At 42.9% G+C, this 25304-nt stretch overlaps 1 protein-coding gene across 2 annotated transcripts in view; it reads left to right on the top strand.

Annotated features, from left to right (window-relative positions):
• GPD1L (glycerol-3-phosphate dehydrogenase 1 like) overlaps positions 1–25304 on the top strand; it is a 157795-nt gene that overhangs the window by 78130 nt on the left and 54361 nt on the right. The gene's annotated exons all lie outside the window — the stretch shown is intronic.

Raw genomic sequence — 25304 nt, 5'->3', positions numbered from 1 at the left:
GTAATAGTCATTTTACAATGTTGTGTCAAATTCTAGTGTAGAGCACAATTTTTCAGTTATACATGAACATATGTATATTCATTGTCACATTTTTTTTTCGCTATGAGCTACCACAAGATCTTGTATATATTTCCCTGTGCTGTATAGTATAATCTTGTTTATCTATTCTGCATTTTAAAATCCCAGTCTGTCCCTTCCCACCCCCCGCCCCCTTGGCAACCACAAGTTTGTATTCTATGTCTATGAGTCTGTTTCTGTTTTGTATTTATGTTTTGGTTTTTTTTTTTTTTAGTTTCCTCATATGAGTGATCTCATATGGTATTTTTCTTTCTCTCTCTTTCTGGCTTACCAACATAGTAGCATTTTAAAAATGCATTGTGAAAAAGTAAATCATTTGCAAAGCCCCGCCAGCTGATTTGGTACCTTTGTGCCAAAAGGCATTCTTGATCCAACACACTTTACTGCCAACTGCCAGAAAATAGTTATATTTATCCAGGTCTAAAATGCTGACCATGTGAATGTTGCCTCAATCAGTGATGGCTTTTTTTGTTCAGTGCACAACTGGTACAGCCATATGCAGCCTACCTGTTCATTCAAATAGTTCAAAATACAAAGGGGCATGAATACTATGTCTCCTTCCCAGTCCTAGTTTCTCCCACTAGAGGCAGTATACCCAGAGAATCTGAGCTTCCTAACATATTTTCTTACTCCACTTCACCACTTGGGTTTGGAGAATACAGGGAGAGAAAAAGAGTGCTAGCTTCAAATCAGATAAACCGGCTTTGTCTCCAGTTAAAGGCAAGCTACAACTCATCCTTCTAACTGCATATCCAAGGGCACATTGCTAATGTTCTTCCAAGGGCACAACTTCTTTTATCTATTTGAAACATTTATAATCACTGATTACCATAGTGTCATTAATATATATTAATATGCAGGACATACTTCTAAACTGCAGTGTGAGTACCATTTTACATATGATAAAATTTCCATGCAGAAATTGCTACCTGCCCCCAGGACATTCAGAAATTCTTATCATAACCTTCACCAAATGTCCACTGGTTTCCAAGCTTAAATTTCCCATAAGGGACTATCTCATTCCTTTCCACTCTGCTGTAAAAATGAACTTTCTAAAGCACCAATAGAATTATGTCTTTCTCTTGCCTAAAATACTTCAATATTTTCCTACTCTTTTCAGGATAAAATCCATACCGCTTAACATAATTTTTAAAACTTAAAAATAAGATTTCCAAACAAATGCAGCACAAAAATGTTAAACTTTATTAAATCTGTTAATTAGTGAGGAAACAAATGAGAAAATAAATCTAATTTAAGGAACACTTGAGGGGGGAGGCTATAGCTCAAGTGGTAGAGCGCATGCTTAGCAAGTCCTGGGTTCAATCCTCAAGGTCTCTTCTAAAAATAAACCTAATGACCTACCCCCCCCCACCAAAATAAAATAATACAATAATACAATAATAAATAAATAAAATATAAAAAATAAAGTGTTGAAAAAAGAAACACTTGAGGAATTGAGGTTTATATAGTCTTTTTTAAAAAAAGAAAGAATAAGTTTGGAAGTTAGCTACAAAGCTGGTTAGTGTCCTACAAGTCAATAACTGTAACCTTTGAGATTGTCTTTTCTGCCAGACAAATTATTTGCATCTGCTAACAGAGATCTGCTAATTTACATGGAACTTCAAAAAGTCTGAGTCCTTAATTAACAGTGACAAAATCACCCAATAGTTATAATCCTGCTAAACAATTACATACTGTTTGGGTGTGTTTCTTACCCAGTGTATGACATTTAATGCATACACAGTCACCCAGGTGGCCTTAGTTCCAAGTTTTCCACAATTTTTCCTAACATTCTGCGTTTTTCCTAATATGAACCTTGTGTACTGTACCAGGCTCATTTCCTGCCCCTTATTAGATCTTCCAGGAAAACAAGTTGGAGTGCAGTGCCTAGAACATGTTGTGATCACTCATGCCTTCCTTTTTTAACACAGGCTATTTTTTTAAATTGAAATACAGTCAATTACAAAGTGTCAATTTCTGGTGTACAGCACAGTGTCCCAGTCATGCATATACATACATACATTCCATATGTTCATTTTCATATTCTTTTGCATTACAGGTTATTGCAAGATATTGAACATAGTTCCCTGTGCTGTACAGAAGAAACTTTTTTTTTTAAACCTATTTTTATATATGGTGGCTATTTCTTCTTCTGAAACACCCTTCCTCTCTCTGCCCCATTCCTAGCCCTCCTCCACTTGGGTGACTTGGTTGACATTGGGTTAACTCTTGAAGATCAGCTTTGAAACTCAGTCAAGGCATCACCTGCTCTAAGACTTTCCTCCACACACCTACCCCACCCCACCTTCGTCCACCCTGGGTTAGGACCCAGCCTCATGTCACCTCATCCGCCTCTGCATCCTTTTACAAGAATGATAATGGTGACATTTACTGAGCTATCATTATGTACTGGGTAGCATGCCAAATGCTTTACTTAGATGATTTCATTTCATTCTCCCATCAGCCCCACAAAACAGGTACTATTAATAACCCCCATTGCTGGTGAGAAAATTGAGGCACAGAGAGCTTAAGGATCTGAGCCAAGGTCACACAGCTGATTGGTGGTCACATAATTCCACACCCGAGCAGTCTGACTCCAGAATGGAACATTCAGTGATCATCTGAACTGTACACAGCTGACCGCTTGCTTCTATCCAGATGATGAGATCTTAAAAGAAAGGCTCCCTTTCCTCTGTCCACTGGGCTTAGTTCTAACTAGGGGGTTGTTAATATTTGTTGACTGAATTCAAAAGCTGCTGCTGTGGGTAGACCTTATTTCACTGTGTTCTGTAATCATCCCTGATGGAGAGCAGTGGTGCTCCCTTGATGCCAACAGCCGAAGGTAGGATACCAGGATGAAGGACATTTCATGAACCATGAACCAGCATAAGTCTTCTTATGCACAGTGTCTATCTGACCAAGATCTCCCAGGGGTATACAGAAAAAAATGGAATTAAATTATGTCCCACCACAAATGCAGTTATTCTATGATTAGGGCAGAATGCTTTGCACAGTGCCTGGTAGTACAGTGAAATGTATTTTATTACAGACTGGGGTCAAGTGTTTTGTATTGAAAATATTTCCAAAATTATAACAAATGGGCAATTCCATAAAAACTATGAAAACCTGGGGAAAGGAAGGGTAGAGCTCAGTGGTAGAGTGTGTGCCTAGCATGCATGAGGTCCTGGATTCAATCCCCAGTGCCTCCATTAAAAAAAAAAAAACTACCAAAACTAGGCAAAATTAAACTATATTGAAGAAGGCAGGGAAGTGGTGACCTAGGGCAGAGGAATGAGCAGGTTCCTGGAAGGAGTTACAAGGAGACTTCTGGGGTGCTGGCAGTATTTCAGTTTCTGATTTGGGTGCTGTCATATAATGGCTTCTTCCATTTCTGGTGGTTCTGAAATTTATGTTTGGGGAATAATTTCAGCATGGGAATAAATTAATACATCAAAACTGCTATTTTTACTGCCCTGCTAAATAAAAGTGAGCTACTGAATTAAAACTGAATCATAACATGCATTTCCCCAAGTGTTCTAGATTTTTTTCATGAAGGATTAGATAGTTACTATAATTTCATGAAGTAGCATTTTTTTTTTTTACAGTTTCTCAAAGCATCAGATTTGACCCAGTAAGGTACTAGAAAAAAACAGTCAACATTGACACATGGCAGTGCTTTAATCCGCAATTATCCTTGTAACTTGCACCATTCCTTTTTTTTTTAAAACATTTTTTATTGATTTATAATCATTTTACAATGTTGTGTCAAATTCTAGTGTTCAGCACAATTTTTCAGTCATACATGGACATATACACACTCATTGTCACATTTTTTCCTCTGTGATTCCCTGTGCTATACAGTATAATCTTGTTTATCTATTCTACAATTTTGAAATCTCAGTCTATCCCTTCCCAGCCTCTGCCCCCCTGAAGTAGCATTTTTTTTTATTTTTTCAGTATCAAAATATTTCGTTTTCCAGTCACAGCTAAGGCATACACTACAAATAATTTTATCTTTCCAGCTGTGATATTACTGAAATATTGAAAGTCAAAAATAGTAATTTTTGACTGCAGAGTGGATTCCGTTTTTTCCAAACTTTCGTTTTTCAGTAACTGATCTTATTCAATAAAAAGATACTGGGGTCATTTCTGTATTTGGAACACTCTCTGATTTTCTGTCACATCCAGATTCTTTGTTTTCCTCTGCCTGGGACATTGTTGTAATTCTATCATTTTTTTTTTTTCCCAGCACATGAATGGTCAGTTCCTGACTAGCTAATAGGTTCAAGCACAATTCAGTAAATAGCATGAAATCGTTAACACTGGGCTTAATCAATCTACCTCAATAGGAAATATCGGTCCTTTGGTGACTGGCTGTTAATCTGTCAGTAAACATTTCATGATAATCTATCATATGTGAGATCCTGTGCTAGGCACTGGGGACCCAAGACAAATGGGAAAAGGCAGGATTCCCTCTCCAAGGAACTCTCTGTGGGGAAACACCAGGACCCAGAGTGATCTGCACTAGAACTAGGGTGACCAGGTAATTTATCCTCAAGGTGGGACAGTTTTTTTTAAATTGAAGTATAGTTGATTTACAATGTTATGTTAGTTTCTGTGTACAACATAGTGATTCAGTTTTTGAAATATATATATATATATATATATATATATATATATATATATATATATATTCTTTTTCATTATAGGCTATTACAAGGTATTGAATATAGTTCCCTATGTTATACAGTTAGAGCTTGTTGTTTATCTATTTTATGTATAAAAGTTTGTATCTGTTACCCAACTTCCTAATTTAGCCTTCCCTCCTCTTTCCCTTTTGGTAACCATAAGTTTGTTTTCTGTGTCTGTGAATCCTTTTCTGTTTTGTAAATAAATTCATTTGTATCATTTTTTAGAGTCCACATATAAGTGATATTATATGGTATTTGTCTTTGTCTGACTTACTTCACTTTGTGTGATCATCTGTAGGTCCACTCATGTTATTGCAAATGACATTATTTCATTGTTTTTTTTTTACAGCTGAGTAGTATTCCATTGTGTATATCACATCTGCTTTATCCAGTCCTCTGTCGATGGACATTTATGTTGTTTCCATGTCTTGACTATCGTAAATAGTGCTGCTATGAACATTGGGGTACATGTATCTTTTCAAATTAGAGTTTACTTCAGATATATGCCCAGGAGTGGGATTGCTGGATCATAGGGTAACTCTATTTTTAGTTTTTTAAGGAACCTCCATACTGTTTTCCATAGTGGCTGCACAAAATTACATTCAAGGTGGGACAGTTTTGAGTCAGAGAAGACACCATTAATATGACACCTAGACAAGACGTGTAAACTTAACACTGTCCCAGGTTCCAATGAAAGTTTATACAACATGTTACAGGAAGGAACAGTCTGGAAAAACAAAACAACTGAAATAAAAATTACCATCCATTTCAGATCCCCTGGTACTTCAAAGCTTTGTTTTGAAGAATCATGTGCAATTAAGTTGTTTAACTTGTGAAGATCCTTTATTCAAAAGACCATCGTATGAAAGGCATTTTTAATAGCAAGATTGCCCAACATAATTTTGAAAGTTGGGTGGACATTTGGATACATGGAGAATGTTAAAGATAATTTGTTCCTGGAAAAAGTATTCCATAGATATATTAATTTAATATCAGAGTTAATAAACCAGCTGTAATAGAGTAATTATTTGAAAGCTCCCACCCAAATCTTCCCTTTTTTCCTCTGCTATTCCCAGCACTCTTTAGAACTGCAATTCTAGTCACCGTAGATAATTATATATGCTGTCTGGCTTAAAGAGTAAATTAACTTTGCCTGTAGTTCCCCCAGAGATCTATATGAAAGACAACTCCATTTTATTCTTTTTTTTTTTTTTCCAGAATGGCAATAAATAGTACAAGCTACTGATAAGAAACCACTCCTTGCTATGGTTTAAAGTGTCAGACTATCTGAAACCTACTTGCTTAGGTACTTCCAGCCCAAAAAGCAAAAGTTTTTCTGGAGGGACATGGAACCTGTGAAGTAAAATTTCTGCATTAGTCTTTAATGGCTGTGCCTTTGGAAAATATGTTTGTTTTCCCAAGTCAGCTGTGAGGCATGAGGTGGGTGTGTACAGAGGCCTTCAGCGCGAGCAAAGTCTTGTTTACCATCTGACAGGCTACTCCATGGGGGCCGGTTAGAAATTATATTTGCATGTGTACTGCAGATACCTGAGCAGTAGCTGCGGTGTGAAAAAAACACCCAGATACGTGTTACATGATATTTTGACAAATACGGTTTGTCCCCTGTCTGGATGCTGGAGAGAAGAGTATGGGGTTCAGGTCCTAGTTCTGCACACCAGCCAGTCCAGGTGGCACTCATGTGTATGAAATGAGGGTGTGCAGCTGCATGGTCTCCAAGCCCCCTTCCCACCCAAAGTGTCCAAGCCCAGCCCACGGCCTTAAGGGATGTGTCACGTGGAGCAATTTTTCCGATGCAAGCGATCTTCTTTTCAGACAAATTTTCAGGCTTAACTAGATAGCACAATGTGCCTGAGGGGTGGGGGAGGTGACAGAGGAAGCGATGCTGTTAACTGCTGTTTGGATCCGCAGGGCTCTGCCCCCTGCCTGTGGGTCCAGGGCTGGCCTTCTTTGGGATATTTAAAGGCATAAATATTCAGAGTCGTAACATAAGACCTCAGGAGTCACCTATGATAATGAGTCACAGGTCATAATGATTATCATTACTCCTGTAAGAAGGCAGACTCAGGTTTTGTGGGGTCAGAGGCTTTTACAGTTTTCAGGGCCCTTTTTAAGAAAGAGAATACGCAATTACAAATACCAGGGGGAGGGTATAGCTCAGTGGTAGAGCGCGTGCTTAGCAGGCACGAGGTCCTGGGTTCAGTCCCCAGTACCTCCATTAAAATAAGTAAATAAATAAACCTAGTTACCTCCCCCCATTTTTAAACAAACAAACAAACAATTACCAATACAAAATTAGGCAAGAAATGTAAAGGCATTTGGAGGGGCCCTAATAGAACCTTTGGAAGGGCCTGTGCCATTGAGGGGCTTGTAGCCTTGACCCTCATGGTGAGTCTACCTTGGATGTCTACGACCAGCAGCATCAGAATGTCGGCTCCAGAGTGCCAGGGATTTTAGTCTATTTCTTCACTCCGGGTCCCCCCAGTGCCCAGACCAGGGCTTGGCACATAGTAGCTTCTTACTATCTCCTTGTTGCACCAATGAACAAAGGGTGAAAATGATAACCTGACTTTCCTACGTCCAGGAACCACGCTGCATACTTTACATGCGTGAACTCATTTGATACTTACAATGACGCTATAATCATAAATGTTATCGGTTGCTATTTGGTGGTAGGTGGTGGCTGTTCACAGGGCTTTCCAGTATTGATTAATGTCATTCCGACAATAGCACTAGAAGGCTGGTTCTCTTACTAAGAGCCTGAGTTTCCCAGATGAGAAATCCAAGGCACAGAGAGGTTAAGTTACTTGCCAGTTGTCACACAGCTACAAATGCCAGACCTGGGATTCAAAGCCAGGTGTTCTGGTTTCAGGATCTGTGCTTCTGGTTACACTCCTGTCTCCCAGATAAGGCTCAGAGAGATCCAGGGACCAGCAAGAGATAAAATCGGATGGCTTTTGTGCATGCCTGAAGTCAGTCCAAGTCCCTGGCATTTGGCTATGGAATGCAGTCCTTAGATACCACAAATATTGACTGCTCACTAGCAAGGGAGACGAATGTGTCTCAGTTTAGTCTCGATTGGAACCCAGACTTCATTGAAACATATGAGAAAAGGAAGAACTGAGTTGAAGTCATACTGTAAACCTACTTGAAAAAGAGAGGGAAATGTTGGGGCATCTTTCTATTCGAAAGGCATTGATTTCCAAGTTCAGAGGGAGTCGCCTTAATTACTGTCTCCCCTTCACCATTGCTTCCTGCTTTCAGCCCAGCCCCAGGCGCAGTCTGGTGAGAGAAACTTTTTTCCAAGTGAGGCTATTTGTCATATATAATATCTAAAAGGAGAGGGTAGAGCTCAAGTGGTAGAGTGCATGCTGAGTATGCATGAGGTCCTGGGTTCAATCCCCAGTACCTCCTCTAAGAATAAATAAATAAACCTAATTAGCCCCCCCCCAAAAAAACCAAAAACAAAGAAAGGAGATTCAGATATATTTAGGTGATGTCCCACTCCCTCCACCACCACCAAAAAATAAAAAAACTTGCTCTCATGATATCAAGGAATTTGGATTCAAAGACGTACTTTTAAGGAGGATGATGGGGCCATCCCTTTGGGAGCACCATCCATTTCCTTGTATCCTTGGGAAAGTGATTTAATCTTTTGAGCCTTTCTGGTTTTCCCACTGAAAATTAAATCAAGACAGCAATGACTTCCGCAGCCCCTCTAGGTCTCCTCTCTACCCTTTGCCATCTTGCTCTGATACCAGGCTGTCCAGGAGGCCGCCGTCTTTAGCCAATAGGGAGCCCCAGCAGGAGGTTGGAGGGAGGAGGAGATGAGGTCCTTGCAAGGTTGGCACAGGTTGACGGCTTCAGCCTCGCCCCTCACACTGCCTCGCCTGTCCTCCCTCATCCAGGCCTAGAGCAGCAACAGCCCCCAACTGGTATTAACCCTGGGGTCCTCACCCTCCCACCCTTCTCACAACTTCCTAGATAGTCCCTTTACTAAACTTCTCAAATTCCCTGGACTGAAGAGTGCCAGCAGGGTCCCTGACTGATGCAGATTTCTTACCAAGTAGGATGTTGTGAGAATCAGGGAGAAAGCAACTTTGGAAGACTGTTCCCCCTACTGGCAGTTAGAGTGAGCCCTCTGGGCCTTGGGTGAGGCCAGGGAAAAGGTAGCGGGGATTGAGTGCACGTCAGCCACAAGCCCCCACCTCCCGCAGACCAAATAAATCCCACCTGGGGCAGGTGAAGAGCAAAACCTTCAGGCGATGAATCAGTCTCAGGACTGAAACTGCTTACAAAGACCCCATTGGAAAGCCAGCTGTGTTGGTTATTAAACAACTCTGCCAGATCACAGCCCTGAGTGCTCGGCCTGCGGGTGAGAACTCCAGTGAAAGAATTCCTTGGGCATCTACTGTGTGCCAGGCACAAATCTCTCAGCTTGTTCTTTTCTTTACTTTTAATTTTTAAAATATTTTTTCATTCTTTATATATTTGTTTGATTATTTTATTTTTATGGAGGTTCTGGGGATGGAACCCAGGACCTCATGCATGCTAGGCATACACTCTGCCACTGAGCTACACCCCACCCTCTCTTAACATATTCTGGCTTCACACAAACCCAGTTAGACAGCAGGTACTATTATTAACACCCCCATTTTTCAGATGAGGGGCCTGACAGTGTAAGTAAAGCTTGCACAAGGTGAAAAAGCTGATGGTGACTGTGCTGGTTATCTACTGTGCTGTAGCAAACCATCCCAAAACTTAGTGATGGAAAACATGCTATCATGTCAAGGATTCCAAGAAGCAGGAATTCAGATGGGGCACCTCAGAGCTGACTTATTTTTGTTCAATAATAATAATGGGCTGCTGGGCTGGAATAATCTGAAAACATTCTCACTCACATGCCTGGCATCTGGGCTGAGACGACTCAGAGACTGGGCTCACCCAGGACAGCAGGCCGAGTGCCTCCCGTGCGCACGGCCTCTGCGTGTGGCTCGGCTCGGGCTCCCTCACATCCTGGAGGCCTCACGAGAGCTGAACTTCCTACGTGGCGGTTCAGGGCTTCAGAGGGAACGTCCCCAGGAATAGGGCAGGAGGAGCGTAGCTTTAGAGGTCACGTGCCTCACTCCACCCACGTTCGAGGGTGGGGCATAGATGAGGGGAGACAGACCCCATATCTTTTTTTTTATTATTTAATTTTTAAAGTGGCAGTCTCTTTATTTATGTTTATTTTGTGCGGAGGGAGGTAATTAGGTTTATTTATTTATTAATGGAGGTACTGGGGACTGAACCCAGGACCTCTTGCATGCTAAGCATGTGCTCTACCACTGAGCTGTACCCTCTCCCTTCAGAACCCATATCTTGATGAGAGACGTATAAAGAATTTGCATCTATTTTTTTTATGTAGGGGAGGTAATTAGGTCTGTCTGTCTGTCTGTTTATGTATCTTAATGGAGTTACTGGGGATTGAACCCAGAACCTCATGCATGCGGAGCACATGCTCCACCGCTGGAGCTATACCCTCCCCTCTTGCAGCTATGTTTTTAAACCACCACCAGAGTGAAACGTGAATTTGACCCTAGTTAATGTCTCAGTGTAGCTAGTATTTTATTGAGAATGACCTTCAAATGCAATCCAGGGCCTGAGATGTGTACAGTCCTTTACACTTAACAAATCAATGGCCTTATTTGTAAAGACTGGATATTTCTATTTTTGTTGTACAGCTAAAGAAACGAAGGCAGCTCCTACCTTTTGTTGCCACCTAGAATTACACAAGTAAGGCTGTGCAGTTTCTTTGGGGTTAGAAGGCTTTGGTTCTGTGCGTGATGGACGGGAGATTGTTGCAGGATCTTCGGCCAAAATGCAAATAGCATTTGGCCTGAACAGTTACCTGTGCCCCCGACCCCCAAAGGACACGAGGAGGCAAAGACCGGCTGGCAAGCAGAAGGGGCTTGGGTAGGTGAGGAAAAAAGGGTCAGGGGAGAGGAAGCACCGTTACCGAAAGACCTCCTATGAGCCTGCGCTTAGGCCAGGTGCTTTACTTACCTCATTTCACTGACTGCTTCTGGAGATGACCACCGCCTCCCCTCCCGTCCCGTCTCCTCTTCTCTTCTTTGACACTGCCACTCCTCCAGCGAGAGGTGCGGTCTGACTCCCCTACCTTGAACCTAGGTGGGTCCTCTGACTCACTAGCCACCAAAAGAAGGTGAAGATGATGCCGTGTGACCTCTGACGCTGGGTCACTGGGTCAGAAAAGGCTATAAGGCTTCTGCTTGGTTCCCTTGGGATGCTCACCGTGGGATAAGCCAGATGTCAGGTAACAAGTCCAGCTACCTTAGGACTGCCATGCTGGGTAAGTCACACACAGGACCCCCCCCACTGCAGTAGTCCCAGTGGAGCCCTGCCTTCCAGCTGTCCCTGTCCCGCAAGATGCCAGACAAGACTGACACTGTCCTGGACGCTCTGGACCAGTCCATCCATCAGCTGAGTGATCTTGACAGACACTACAGGGACCAAAACAATCACCCAGCCAAGTCCTGCTCCAATTCTGACCCACAGAGTCTGTGAGATAGAATAAAAATGTGGTTGCTTTAAGCCACTGTGTTGGGGTAGTTTGTTACGCAGCAGTAGTAACCAGAACACATGCCTGTGTTTCCTGTGATCCTTATGGCAACCAGCAGGATAAGAAAACCAGGGGAGGGGAAGTTAAGGAGTTAACTGACACTGCTCCACTAATAGCTGGGGTTATAAACTGGATCTTTACAAGCAGGCAATGTCTGCTGTCACTTGCTACCTCCAGAGAGTGAGAAAGAACCTGGACAAGAGACTACAGAAGGTTAAGACACTTTCGATGCCTCCTTCATGCTTTTATCTGGCCAAGCTTGTCCCGAGATTATTAATTATGAAAGCGAACTCTTCTCCTCAAGGCTCTAGGGCTAGACTCCAGGACTCACCACTACAGCTCCAGCCTCAGAAGGGTCCGGTTTGTTTGTGGTACTTCCCTGTGTTTCATAAAGGACAGGAAGCAGCAGGAGAGTGTGGGAGGTTTATGTCACCAGTTGTGATGTTACTCTGGGGCACTGATCCAGGTCCCCTTTATTGTCCTCCCACGGACTCACTTCCCATCTCAGTTAATGGCAATTCCATCCTTCCTGATGCTCAGGCCAAGTACCCTGGTGTCTTTGTTAATTCTTCTTTTCTTGCACCCCCATCCAATCCATCAGCAAAGCCTTTGGCTTTATTTTCATATTCTTTTTCACCACAAGTTACTACAAGATATTGAATATAGTTCCCTGTGCTATACAGTATAAACTTGTTTATCTATTTTATATATAGCAGTTCATATCTGCAGATCTTGGACTCCCAGTTTATCTCTTCCCACTCCCTTCCCCACCTGATAACCGTAAGTTTGTTTTCTACATCTGTGAGTTTGTTTCTGTTTTGTAAATAAGTCCATTTGTCTTTTTTTTTTTTCACACTCTACATATGAGTGATATCATAGGGTATTTTTCTTTCTCTTTCTGGCTTACTTCACTTAGAATGACAGTCTCCAGGTCCATCCATTTGCTGCAAATGGCAGTATTTTACTCTTTTTATGGCTGAGTAGTATTCCATTGTATAAATATACCACATCTTCTTTATCCAGTCATCTGTCCATGGACATTTAAGTTGCTTCCATGTCTTGGCTATTGTAAATAGTGCTGCTATGAACATTGGGTCACATGTTTCTTTTTGAATTAACGTTCCCTCTGGATATATACTTAGGAGTGGGATTGCTGGATCATATGGTAAGTCTATATTTAGTTTTTTGAGGAATCTCCATACTATTTTTCCATAACGGCTGCACCAAGCTCCATTCCCACCAGCAGTGTGGGAGGGTTCCCTTTTCTCCACAGCCTCTCCAGCATTTATTGCTTGTGGACTTTTGAATGATGGCCATTCTGACTGGTGTGAGGTGATACTTCATTGTAGTTTTGATTTGCATTTCTCTGATAATTAGCGATATTGAGCATCTTTTCATGTGCCTATTGGCCGTTTGTATGTGTTCATTGGAGAATTGCTTGTTTAGGTCTTTTGCATTTGGCTCTTTTTTGAAAATACATCCAGAATCCAATCACTTGCTGCCTCCAGGTGGTCTCACTGAGACCACCAGGTTCAGGCCGCCACTGTCGCTTACCTGGATTACTGCAGTCACCTCCTTACTGGTCTCCCTGCTGTCTGTTCCCTATAGTCTATTCTTAAGGACCATCTTAAAAACCCATATTTGAAAGTGCTCGTCCTCTGCTTGAAACATCCACTGGCTTCCTCACCTCCCTTAGAAGAAATTCCAAGGTCCTCACCATGGTCTAGAAGACCCTTCAGGATCTGTCCCCAAGCCCTCTCTGACCTCACCCCCAGTGCTCTCCATCCTGCTTTTGCTCCTCTAGCCGCTGTGGCATCTTTCCGGCCCTGAGATGCCTTTCCCTGGGGCCTGTGCTATTCTCCCTGCCTGGAAGGCTCTCCCAGATCTTCCCTCCTGGGTCTTGGGATAGATGCTGCCATTTCCTGGCCACCCTAGATGAACAGCACACACCTCCCTTCCTCTTTTTATCTTTATCTTTCTACCTGGCATTTATCCCCACTTATGATTTATTTTCTGTCCCCCTCCTCTTGTATGGAAGTTCTATGAGGGAAGAGATTTTGTCTGTTTTGTTCACTGTTTTATCCGCGGCACCTAGCACAGTATTTGGTGTGTGATGGACACACAGGAGTTATCCAGGTTGTTGAATTGAGTCACAGACTCTTGAAAATCTGATGACAGCAGGGATCTTCTCAGGTAAATGCCCAGATGTACACAGTATTGCAGACAATCTCTGGGGGTTCCCAGGCCCCCAGAATCCATGCAGGTTAAAAATCTCTGCTTTAGAGTGACAGTTTAAATAAGCAGGAACTTTAAGTTTCAACTTAGTTGGATGCCTAGCTCTGGTTAGACTGTAGTTAGATTATTCATACATTGACTTAATATATATTCATTGAGTGACAACTGTGTGCCACATTCTGTGTGTAACCCTGGGGAAGAGATGCTTGACCTCAAGAGACTCGGTCCAGAATAAAGACTGCCAGGTAAATGCCTGTCTGTAATAAGGTCATTCCAATAGTAGAGTGATGCACATGGTCCAATGATGGCACGAGGGAGGCCATGAACTCTTTTAGGAAGAACTCACAAAGAAGGACAGGCTTGAATTGAGTCTTGCCGCGTGAGTAGGAGTTTGTCTAGCAGAGACGAGGGCAATCCAGTCAGAGGAACAAAAAGCACCACAGCATCTAGAAAGAGAAAGCTACACATTTGTTCTAAAAGTTCTACTTGAACAAAACTGTCTTAGCTTAGATTTTCCCCAGAAGCAGGACACCAGACGAGGATTTGAGCACAAGTCGTTTATTTTGGGATCTGAAGGGAACAGGAGAAGAGAGGAAGTGATAGGGGTAGGGAAGGCAGCCAGGAAAGGGGGCATTGTTAAGTTAGCTACGGCCTCAGGGCACCTCAGCTGAGTCCCTCAGGAAGCTCTCGGAGTTGGCGTGGAACACATGCCACAGATTTCTCTAGACCCAGGGCGGTGGAAGCTGGGCTACGTATACACTGACTCCTCAGAGCCGCGTCCAGGGCTGCATCTTGCTTTTCCCTCACGTGGGTTTGGTCCCTAGTCCAGCGCCCCTTCACAGTATTGAGATAGGCTTCTCTTCCAACCAATCAAGATGGCAGAGGTGGGCTGATTCCCGACTCCCTGAGCCAATCAGGGACCAGCCGTGGGGCTGAGGGTGGAGTCAGACTCATTCTCCCTTTGCGGCCACCCCACAACGATGGAGGTGGTATGGTGGACGTTGGGGAGGCAAACGCAAAGTCCACCAAACCCACCCTGTCACACAGGAACTCACCCTTCAACTTCAAGACCAGGTTCAGGAAGATCGAAGGACCCGTGGCGTATTTTCTTAGTTCCAATTGGCTGCTGCTTGGCGCCAGATCTGGGGAGGTGACCCAGTTACCCGTTCATTCAGCCTTGTATCTCTACTCCGTTGTATTTCATCGATCACCAGTGCTGCAGACGGCTTCGCTTTAAGATGGCTTAGATTTAAGTTCTCTGGTTTTGAGTTTCAATATCAACTTCAACCCATTTTAGGAAACACGATTCTTTCCCAAGAAAAAGAAAAAGGAGGGAAGTGGGAAGATTGAAAGGTGACAGAAAAGCCCAGGATTGGGTTGATGACTGGCTTTCGGGGGGAGAGCACAGACCCTTTTCTGTGAGGCTGATCTGGAGACTAACAAAGCAAAGGGGTCCCCTCCCCCAGTGAAGGTCGCCGTATACCAAAGGACAATTGTTCGGCCGTGGTGTTCGATTATTTCCCTGCGATGCTGTCTGCCCTGCTTGATGGGCGCTGGCATGCTTTTCACTGTAACTGCTCAGAGCTGGGGCAAAGCATAAACTGAGCAGCCCAGAAGGCTGCGATCTTAGGCAAAATGGAAAATGTCCCTGAGTTGAGATGTCAGATCAATAAACAAACAAACAAACAAACAAACAAACTCTTCATCCTGTGCTGAGGAAAAGGAGGTGAATGTCAGGAAGCCTAATATGTATTCCCCCTTCCCCTGCCCTCAAACAGCAGCTTGGAGAGAACTCCAGGCTGACACCTAGGGGTGCAGCTCTGGAGAGGGAAGGAGTAGACAATTAGACACCAGGTTTCCAAATCAATCCTTGTAAGAGTTCAAGTCAGATCTTTAAATGCTGTATTTTTGCCTGGAGCTGTTTACCATCCTTAAGCCTAAATCAAACAGTGCAAATAGGGTAACTGCTTTCTTGGAATTCACCATTGTAATAGAGGTGGGATCTTTGGTACTGATTCCTCTGGTTGTTTTCTTGGGGGGGGGGGGCAAGGAGAGAAGTGGGGTGGGGAGTTGGAAAGGGAAGACTCGTAAGGCCAGAGTTCTCAAATTTTGCTACCTATTTCAGTCTTCTGGGGAGCTCTTAAAAATCCCAATACCAAGACTGTACGTCAGACCAATTAAATCAGAATCCCCTGGGGAGTCTGGCCTCAGTAGTTTTTAATACTCCCCAAGTGACTGCAATGTGCAACTAGGTTTGAGAACCGGGGGCTTAAAGCAGTGCTTCTCAAATTCTAATGTGCACTGAAGCAAGCAGGATCTTGTTAAAACGCAGGGTCTAGTCCAGCAGGTCTGGGGTGGGGTGGGCCAACGTTCTGCAGTGCCCCTGCTGCTGCTGCTGGTCCAGGGACCACTCTTCCAGTAGCAAGATCTTCAGATGTTTCTTTAACATAAGCGGGGAATGGAGCCACTGACAAATCACAGAGCCAAGCAAGCGGCTTTTCAAACACACAGCTTCCTGCTAAAAACTTTTCTGAAAGGGTTCCTCTTTGCTGTGAAGATACATTGCAAACACCCTACTCTGACCTACAAAGAATCACCTGGGGAATTTTCCCCAAAACATTAATTCCAGGATTCCATATTCCATTCCATCCAGACCAATCACATCATAGTCTCTGACATGGGGATTGGACTTTGGTAGTTTTTTAAGTCTCCCGGAGTACTTTGATGTGCAGCTAGATTTGAGGACCCTTATGCTAAGTCACCTGGCCTCTACTGTTTCCATGGGAATGGTCCTCCCCCAAAACCTACATGGCTGCAGTGCACCAGCCATTGTTGATTGGATGAGGGGGAAGGTAGAGGGCTTAAGCTACACCATTTGGGCCCCTTCTCTGGGAATTTGGGTGGGAGATGTAGGTTCCAGTGGGGTCTGTCTGCCCTTGTTAACTCAGAGATGTGGAGTAGAGAACTTTTGCCCATTTCCCCCAAGATAGACCAGGAACAGAGAAAGCTGGTCTCCTACAGGAAACAAGAGAAGAGGCAGGACAGTACTGAGGACATGGGGCTCTCCAGATCACCCATCTTGAGGGCTTCCATGGCCAGAATGAGAACCTCAGTGACCCCACCCTGTGGTGTCTCTAGAAGAGGGCCAGCTTCCTGGTTGGGGGCTTTATGTAACTGTCCCCTTCAACTCAAAAGAGTTGATGTGACCAACAAATCTTGAATAGCCAAACCTGATAGGAAAAACCTCTAAAATTCAAATTTAACACAGCACTTTTGTATTATCAGCAACTGACCTCCCTCCCCTTGGATCTCCCACCATTAAAATTCATGAAAAATGAGAAGACACTTTGCAAGTTTCAAAAATAAGGACTTCTAGTGTGCGTTGGTGGTATAGTGGTGAGCATAGCTGCCTTCCAAGGATAAGGACTTCTGGGTTCTCAGATTGGTTGTTTGTAGAGGAGTCATCAGCCTTGAATTTGTGCAGCTGGTTTCTAAATCTAAGCCCTCTGTTGACTTTGGAGATATAATCGTGTGTCATGTCTGTTTTCTCACCTACGTAATGGAACTAAGTTACAACAATCTGATCAGTTTGCTGTGAGGAGTAAGTAATTAAAGGGTTATGAATCATGACACAGATGTTGTAGAAATGCTTATGAATGAGTCATCTTTTCCCCAACTGTCACTGTAGAATAGTGGAAAAGAGGTCGTTGGAGAAGGTTTGTTGAAATCTCAGTCTCTCCACCTACCAGCTATGTAATCTTAGGCAAGTTACTTAACCACTCTGAGCCTCAGATTCCACATTCCAGATATAGGCTAACAATGCCTATTTGCAGAACTCCTGTGCGGAGTGAATGAGATAATGTGTGAAGACAGTGGGTATATAGGAGGTGCTCCAAGACGTGTTTCCCTTCCCTCTGCAACTTCTCTCTTGATCTAAGGTGGATTAGCTAGGTTATATTCTTACAGTTTTACTGTAACAAAGTCTACCCATCCTTAACCCTTCCTTGGCCCTCAGCATCCCACCACTGACTTCAGAGTTTACTCACCTCAGTAGTTCCTCTGTGGTGTTGGGTACCCAGGCTCCTTCCATCTTGTCCTGACATCTTTAACAGGCGGTTTCCATCTTGTAGTTTCAGATGACCATTTCCAGCCAGCAGGAAGGAGAGACAGGGCAATGGGGAGCAAGCCTCTCCCCTTTGAGGGCATGACCTGGAAGTTCTGCTCCCATTCCATTGGGCTGGATGTGAGCTAGAATGCAAGCTCTGGGGCCCCACTTTTTGGGCTGACTTCCCAGTTCTACCACTTACTATCTGTAGTCTTGGCCAAGTCAATTACTATCCTTGCACCTCTGTTTCCTAATAATTCATGGAGGGTTTTTTTTAATTGGAGTATCGTTGATTTACAATGTTGTGTTAGTTTCTGGTGTCCAACATAGTGAAACAGCTGTGTGTGTATATATATATATATATATATATATATATATAGTTTTTCATATTCTTTTTCATTATAGGTTACTACAAGCTATTGAATATAATTCCCTTGCTATACAGTAGGACTTTGTTGTTTATCTACTTTATACACAGTGTATATCTGTTAATCCCAAACTCCTAATTTATTCCTCCCCCCACTTCCTCTTTGGTAACCGTAAGTTTATTTTCTATGTCTGTGAGCCTCTTTCTGTTTTTGTAAATAAGTTCATTTGTGTCATTTTGTTAGAGTCCACATATAAGTGATATATGATATTTGTCTTTGTCTGACTTACTTCACCTAGTGTGATAATCTCTGGGTCCATCCCTGTTGCTGCAAATGGTATTCTTTCATTCTTTTTTATGGCTGAATAGTATTCCTTTGTATATGTACATGACAACTTCTTTATCCATTCATCTGTCAATGGACATTTAGGTTGCTTCTTCATGGCATTACTGTGAAAGTTAAGTGGGTTAATACATCTAAAGCACTTAGAGACTGTAAACTGTTATTACTGTTATTATTTGTTTAGCCACATGGCCACACCTCACTTTGAAGGGAGGCTGGGAAATGTGCTTAACTAGTTGGCTGTGTGTCCACCTAAAACTCTAAAGTTCTATTATTAAAGGAGGAAGGGGACAGGGGACATCCGAAGACAACGAGAGTCTGTCATGTAAGAATTGCTAAAATAAGTACTGGAAAAAAGACTGCTGGGGAGAGGTGATTGTAATCTCTAATTTAGGATGAAAAGTCCTCCATAAGCTCCTCCTCTTGTGATAGGTGGGTGTGATCCATTCCCAGAGATGGAGACAGTCATAAAAATGGCACTAATAACGTGGGAGGCTCTGTGCCCGCAGTCTCTGTGCCTGTTCCGGTCTGCTTAGGGGTCCCATGATACTCTGGTTTTATGAAAAGTATCACCTCTTTTTACCCTACTTTCTCCCCAGATCTGGTTGCATGCTTATCCAGGCACTAGGCTACGAGGCCCTGGTGAATTCCGCTTTCACTGGCAGTGAGTTTCTAATACATTCTGAGGCTCTCACAGGATCCCCCACTCTGAAAAGCACAGATCCCATGAAGCTAGTCCACCTGCTCCTTCTCCATCAACCCCAACCCCTGATGGTGCCTGGAGACCAAACTGGCTTTTCTGGTTACAGATTCACCAGGCTGAGGGTGGGGAGAAACCAGAGTGCAGTTTGTCATCCATTAATAAGCCTGATGCTAATATGACTTCGGCTTGTGCAAAGGAGGCTGAGGCCATGCTACCCAGGCTCAGAGCCTCTCCCCAGCCATCCGAGGCAAGCACGTGCTGGCCCAAAGGAGCAGTAACTTACCTGCGAGCAAAGTGGACTTGAACATGGGAATTAAAAGGCAAATACACAAGAGGGTGATTCTTGGCTTTATTAGCAGGCTATAGAATTTCTAGAGCAACCCCATAATGCATATGCCGGCAACTCTTCAAGAATGACTATTTAAATGGGTCCTTTTATACAAACGTGGTGTTTCATTGGTGCTTCTTGGACTCTTTGGACAAAGATGCTAGCCACCTTGAAATTTCTCAGCTCCACCATCTCTCCTCAGTCAAATAGTTAATCGTCTATAAACAAATCCTCCAATTAATTCTTTCTGTCTTTTTTTGGCGAGGGGGTGACAGGTTTATTCATTTATTTAATAGCGGTACCGGGGATTGAAGCCAGAACTTCGTGCATGTTACGCATGCGCTCTCCACTGAGCCTCACCCTCCCAGCTAATTAATTCTTTCTAAAGCAAAAGTACTCAGTAAGCAAACATCCACTCCCTAAATTGCTTGCTTAATGTGCTCCTCCCAGAGAGTCTTCTGGTGAGACACATGAAGTGTATAACAACCCTGCGTTTTATCTCTGCTGTCCAGTTTTTGCATGCGCTTCTGATTTCATTCGGGAAGATTCCTGGCGCTTCTTTGAGTTGTAGTCAGCTTTGAAAGGACAGGTCTTTGCGCATCCAGTACCTTGGGCAGAGGAATTCACACGTGGGTGCCTAATTAACGCTAATGAATAAAAAAGTGTTGGCAACAGGACTCTCAAATTCACCTCTGTTCCAAATTGTTCTAAGAGCCTAGAATTTTTTCAGTCTTGCCAAATAAAACCGGTAGGTTTTGACCCGCGGAACCTCCACCAGGTGCTATTAGCAAGCACAAGGTATTTTTAGCAGCCGCTGCCTTCCGATTTCTCACCACTCTTCCGAACTTCTAGGGCAGCTTCTCCAGTCTCAGCGGGTCTCCTCTCTGAATCCAAGGTCTATGCCGCTTGGGTTTCACTCTCAGACACAGTCCATTCGGGGGTTTCCGTCCATTTTTGATTGATGCCATCTGTTTCCTTATTTGAATGTGATAAATGGGCCCTTGCGAGGCATGTTGGAGGAAAACTTGCCCTTCCTTCCACAAACCTCAGTGATTTTCCACTCTAGGACCTGCTGTGGGGGTCAGTTAAGCTGCCCAGGAGGGGGTTAACCGGTACCCACCCCCATCCTCAAGTTCTCTTGTTGGTCTTTGGTTTGGTAGAAATATTATTTGTATCTTCAATTTAATTTTTTACTGGCTAGTGAAAGTACTTGCAGGGAAGAAGGTATATAGCTCAGTGGTAGAGCCCATGCTTAGCATGCACAGGTCCTGGATTCAGTCCCCAGGACCTCCATTAAAAGTAAATAAATAAAAGTAATTGCAGAAAAAGTAAGAAGACCAAGAGAGCCTCAAGTACTTGACCTTGGCTTTATTCACCGTCTAAGAAGATGATACACACAAGTGTCCCTACATCTCTGTCTCAAACAGGAGAGGGTATGATATATGATCTTGAGCTTCATAAATGCTCATTGATGGAGTTTCTCCATATCTTCCCCTTTGTCAAGCACAGTTTAATGTTTATTGACCCAATGGGGAGGGAGCAGGGAGGGCCCATTGTTCTTTACCCTGGACTGCCAGGAAGGCTGAAACCCCCTTCCCGCCACATCTCTCAGCAAACACACTGGTCCAGTGCTTCCTGATGAGGGGGAAGGGTCGGTCGTGTCCCTCCTCTGGAATTTCCTCCTCTATCCTCTGATTCTTTGCTTAATTAACTTTAGCCCTTGAATACAAATTTCAGCTCCTTGAGGAAACTGTCCCTGGTCGCCAGGCTGACCATGCTGCCCTCCCCCTGTGCAGACTGACACTCGATCCCACCCATTGCTGGTTTACTGCTCTCTCTCCCCTCTTTTTCCTTTTTGTTGGGGGGAGGTGCTTAGGTTTATTTATTTAATTTTCTTTTTTTAAATGGAGGTACTGGGGATTGAAACCAGGACCTGGTACGTGCTAAGCATGAGCCCTACCACTTGAGCTATACCCTGCCCCTCCCTTGATGACACATTCATTAAGGGAAGGGACAGTGACATACGGAGCTATAGTCCAGTAATGCATGACATATTGTAGATATTAGATAAATGTTTCTTGAGCCCTAAGAACTTTGGGGAGTCTGTCTTTTTCATTGAGAAGACCCTTAAGAAGATTTTACAAAAATCAATTAAAAAATAAAAAAAAATTGAATTGGAGTTAAGGTAATTCTTGACATAAAATAGGTCAGTAATAAATTATTTGCTACTTAATTATTATTACATCTTCCAAACACCTACTTCTAAATAAGCTGATTCTTAACATCCCATCCTTAACCCTTCCTTGGCCCTCAGCATCCCACTACTGACTTCAGAGTTTACTCACCTCAGTAGTTCCTCCAGCTCCTCTGCTCTGAGTTGCCCCCTCTGCCTAGACTCTGCATCCTCCCAGGCCTCTAGAGGGCCTCCCAGAGCAAAGGAGGGGGTCTGAGAGGGCTGGGGAGGGAGAAGATAATGAATCAGATAGTGCCAACTGATGGTTTCTCAGATACGTCATTCAGCCCACAAAGGTACCCCATAGAGTATTTTAAAACAATGGACTCTTGTCAATATTTTAGAAATATTTATTATTATTTTTAATTGAAGTATAGTCAGTTTATGTGTCAAATTTCTGGTGTACAGCATCATGTTTCAGTCATACACACACACACACACACACACATATGTTCCTTTTCATATTTTTTCATCATAGGTTACTATAAGATATTGGATATAATTGCCTGTGCTATACAGTAGAAACTTGTTTACCTGTCTTATATATAGTAGTCAGTATCTGTAAATCTCAAACTCCCATTTTATCCCTTCCCATCCCTTATCCCCTGCTAACTATGAGTTTGTTTTCTATGTCCGTGAGTCTGTTTCTGTTTTGTGAATAAATTCATTTGTGTCTTTTTTTTTAAAAAATTCCACATATAAGTGATATATGGTATTTTTCTTTGTCTTTCTGGCTTACTTCACTTCGTATGACATTCTCCAGGTCCATCCATGCTGCAGCAAATGGCGTTATTTTATTCTTTTTTATGGCTGAGTAGTATTCCATTGTATAAATATACCACAGCTTCTTTATCCAGTCATCTGTCAATGGACATTTAGGTTGTTTTCACGTTTTATAGTTGGCAATATTTTAAAACTGCAATTTCTAGAAATACCCAGAGTAAGGCCGAGAGTTTTGCATGGTAACAATTGGGTGGAGCAGAAACCCAGCTGGCCCTTTTAGAGCATTTGTGCGCTTGTTCACCACAGACCCCACCACACTATTACATGCCCACAACAGGGTTTGAATGTTGGGACTGATTTCACTACATCCCCAGGTTCCCAAATGTTGCCTTATGGTAACAGGAAAGTGAAGTATTTCTGGTCCCCTGGTCTAAAACTAAAGCACAAAAATAAAGCATGACCCAGGAGATCATAGATTTCAAGAAAAATGGGAGTGAATGTATTCCTCTGTGTGAGTGAAGAACTTTATACAAAGTTAATATTTAAGCCCAAGTGTATCTGGTTCAGAAGACTACAATTCAAGAAGCCATTCCAAAACAAAACTGGCTGATGCACTTACTGGTCTTACCTTATCTGCCTAACCCCAGAGGATTTAAGACCTCTGGTCAAAACGGTAGAGCCTCTTGGAACCCAAACCCCAGACCCAGAGGCTCACTGGTGAATGGATTTGGGCCCCATGTCTGTCTGTTTTCAAACTGAGGACAGACCAGACTGACTGGTAGCTTTCAGGACTGAGTGGAAAGAATATTCTCTGGGGGAGGGTATAGCTCAGTGGTAGAGCGCATGGTTAGCATGCAGGAGGTCCCGAGTTCAATCCCCAGTACCTCCATTAAAAATAAATAAATAAAAACATCCCCCTCAAGACAAATTTTAAAAAGAATATTCTCACTTCTCAGTCAAGCTCCTGGTTACAAGATGCATTAATAGTAGAGGAGGGGAGTCAGGAAGTTCTGGGCTGGACAAGCCACGAAATCAAATGTGTTTGGAGAATGTGAATTACATTTGGAATGAGAGAACTCTATCGATAATCAACCAAAAGTAATTATTTTTATTTTCTTAATTTTTGAAATAATTTCAGGCTAGCAAAAAAGTGGCTGAAAAAAATATTTCCTGTAAACTTGCACCCAGAATCTGCAAACATTAGCATTTTACATAACAAGGGTACCAAGACTGAAATCATGGAATTAACATTGAGATAATGCTGTTATCTAAGATATAAATTTATTCAGAATTCACCCCCTGCCTCACTAAGGTGCTTTTTCTAATGACCCAAGATTCCTCTAGGATTTCACCTTGGCACTCGGCTCCCAGGTCTCTTAAGCCTCTTTGAGTGTGGAACAGTTCCTCAGTGTTTCTCTGTCTTTCATGACCTTGAGACACTTAATAAAATGTCCTTTAATTTTGGTCTGTCTGTTCTTTTCTCACAGCTGAAGTCAGGTTATTCATTTTGGTAAGATGACCACAGAAGTGATGTTGCCTCCTTATTGATGCATCAAATCAGGAGGTGCAGGCTATCTGGTGAAGCTGACTTTGTCTGGTGGTGTCGAACAGTTCTCGGCACTGCAGAGTTACTTATGAATTCATCTGTGTTCAGACGAAGACAGCATCTTCTGGGGAGACACTCTGAGACAATGTAAATATCCTTTCCTGACATCCTGCTTTCACTAATTCTAACATCCACTGATGACTCTTGCCTGAAACTGCCATAATTAATTTTAAGCTAGAATAATAACGAAGAGAAATGTGTGATAGGTGAATCTATAAGAAGTTCTTTATAAATGAGAATGTCCCTTGGTCCTCTTTTGGATAGCAGGTGCAAGTCACAGAGTGTCCACTGTTTAATTTAAAAAATTATTTATTTATTTTTTAATTGAAGTATAGTTGATATACAATGTCGTCTTAGTTTCTGATGTACAGTATGGTGATTCAGTTATACATACATATATATTCCTTGTCATATTCTTTTTCAATACAGGTTATGACAAGATACTGAATATAGTTCCCTGTGCTGTACAGTAGGACCTTGCTGTTTATTTTATATATAGTAGTTTGTATCTGCAAATCTCAAACTCCCAGTTTACCCCTCCCCACCCCCTGCCCCACTCTGGTAACCACAATCTGTTTTCTATGTCTGTGGCAAGGGGTCCACTTTGAGTTACTGGTGAGCTCTGGGTCCTCATGGAATGGCCTGGGCTCCCTGGACTCTTGGCAGTGCTGTCTCATAGCTCACTGTTGGTCACATGGCCTCGGGGAAACCATATATCAGACTATATGAACCCTCAGCACTACACCCCACGCATGTACCTTCTTCCATGCAAACAGGGCTCCTTCGATTTCTCTGTATCTGTTTGTCTACGCCAGCTGGCACTTGTGGTGTCACTTGGCCAGTTCCTGTAGGCTGGGGTGATGTCTTACCTGTCCACCTTCTCCTCCATTTAACAGATTATATTACCTCCCACAAGGTCAGCTCAGACCTCTCAGCTCAGACTTCTGTTCTGCATGAAGTCCCAGAGGAGGGCAGGGCCTACCTTTTCTTTCTTCGATATTTCTCTGCACATAAGAATAACGTTTTTGGGGGGGTGGGAGTATAGCTCAGTGGTAGAGCACAAGCTTAACATGCACAAGGTCCTGGGTTCATCAATCCCTGGTACGTCCATTAAAAAAAATAAAAGAATAATGTCTGGGTCTCAGTGTTCATTCCATACCTCCTCTGGTGGGAAGGGAGATAAAGAAGGCTAATTCACAGTCCCTCAAGTAGTGGTAAAGATCTTGTAATAACCTATAATGGAAAAGAATAT

Source organism: Camelus ferus, chromosome 17, assembly GCF_009834535.1.
Source record: "Camelus ferus isolate YT-003-E chromosome 17, BCGSAC_Cfer_1.0, whole genome shotgun sequence".
NCBI lineage: Eukaryota > Metazoa > Chordata > Mammalia > Artiodactyla > Camelidae > Camelus > Camelus ferus.
Note: the sequence above shows the minus strand (reverse complement) of the source record. Positions and strands in the feature narration are given on the sequence as shown.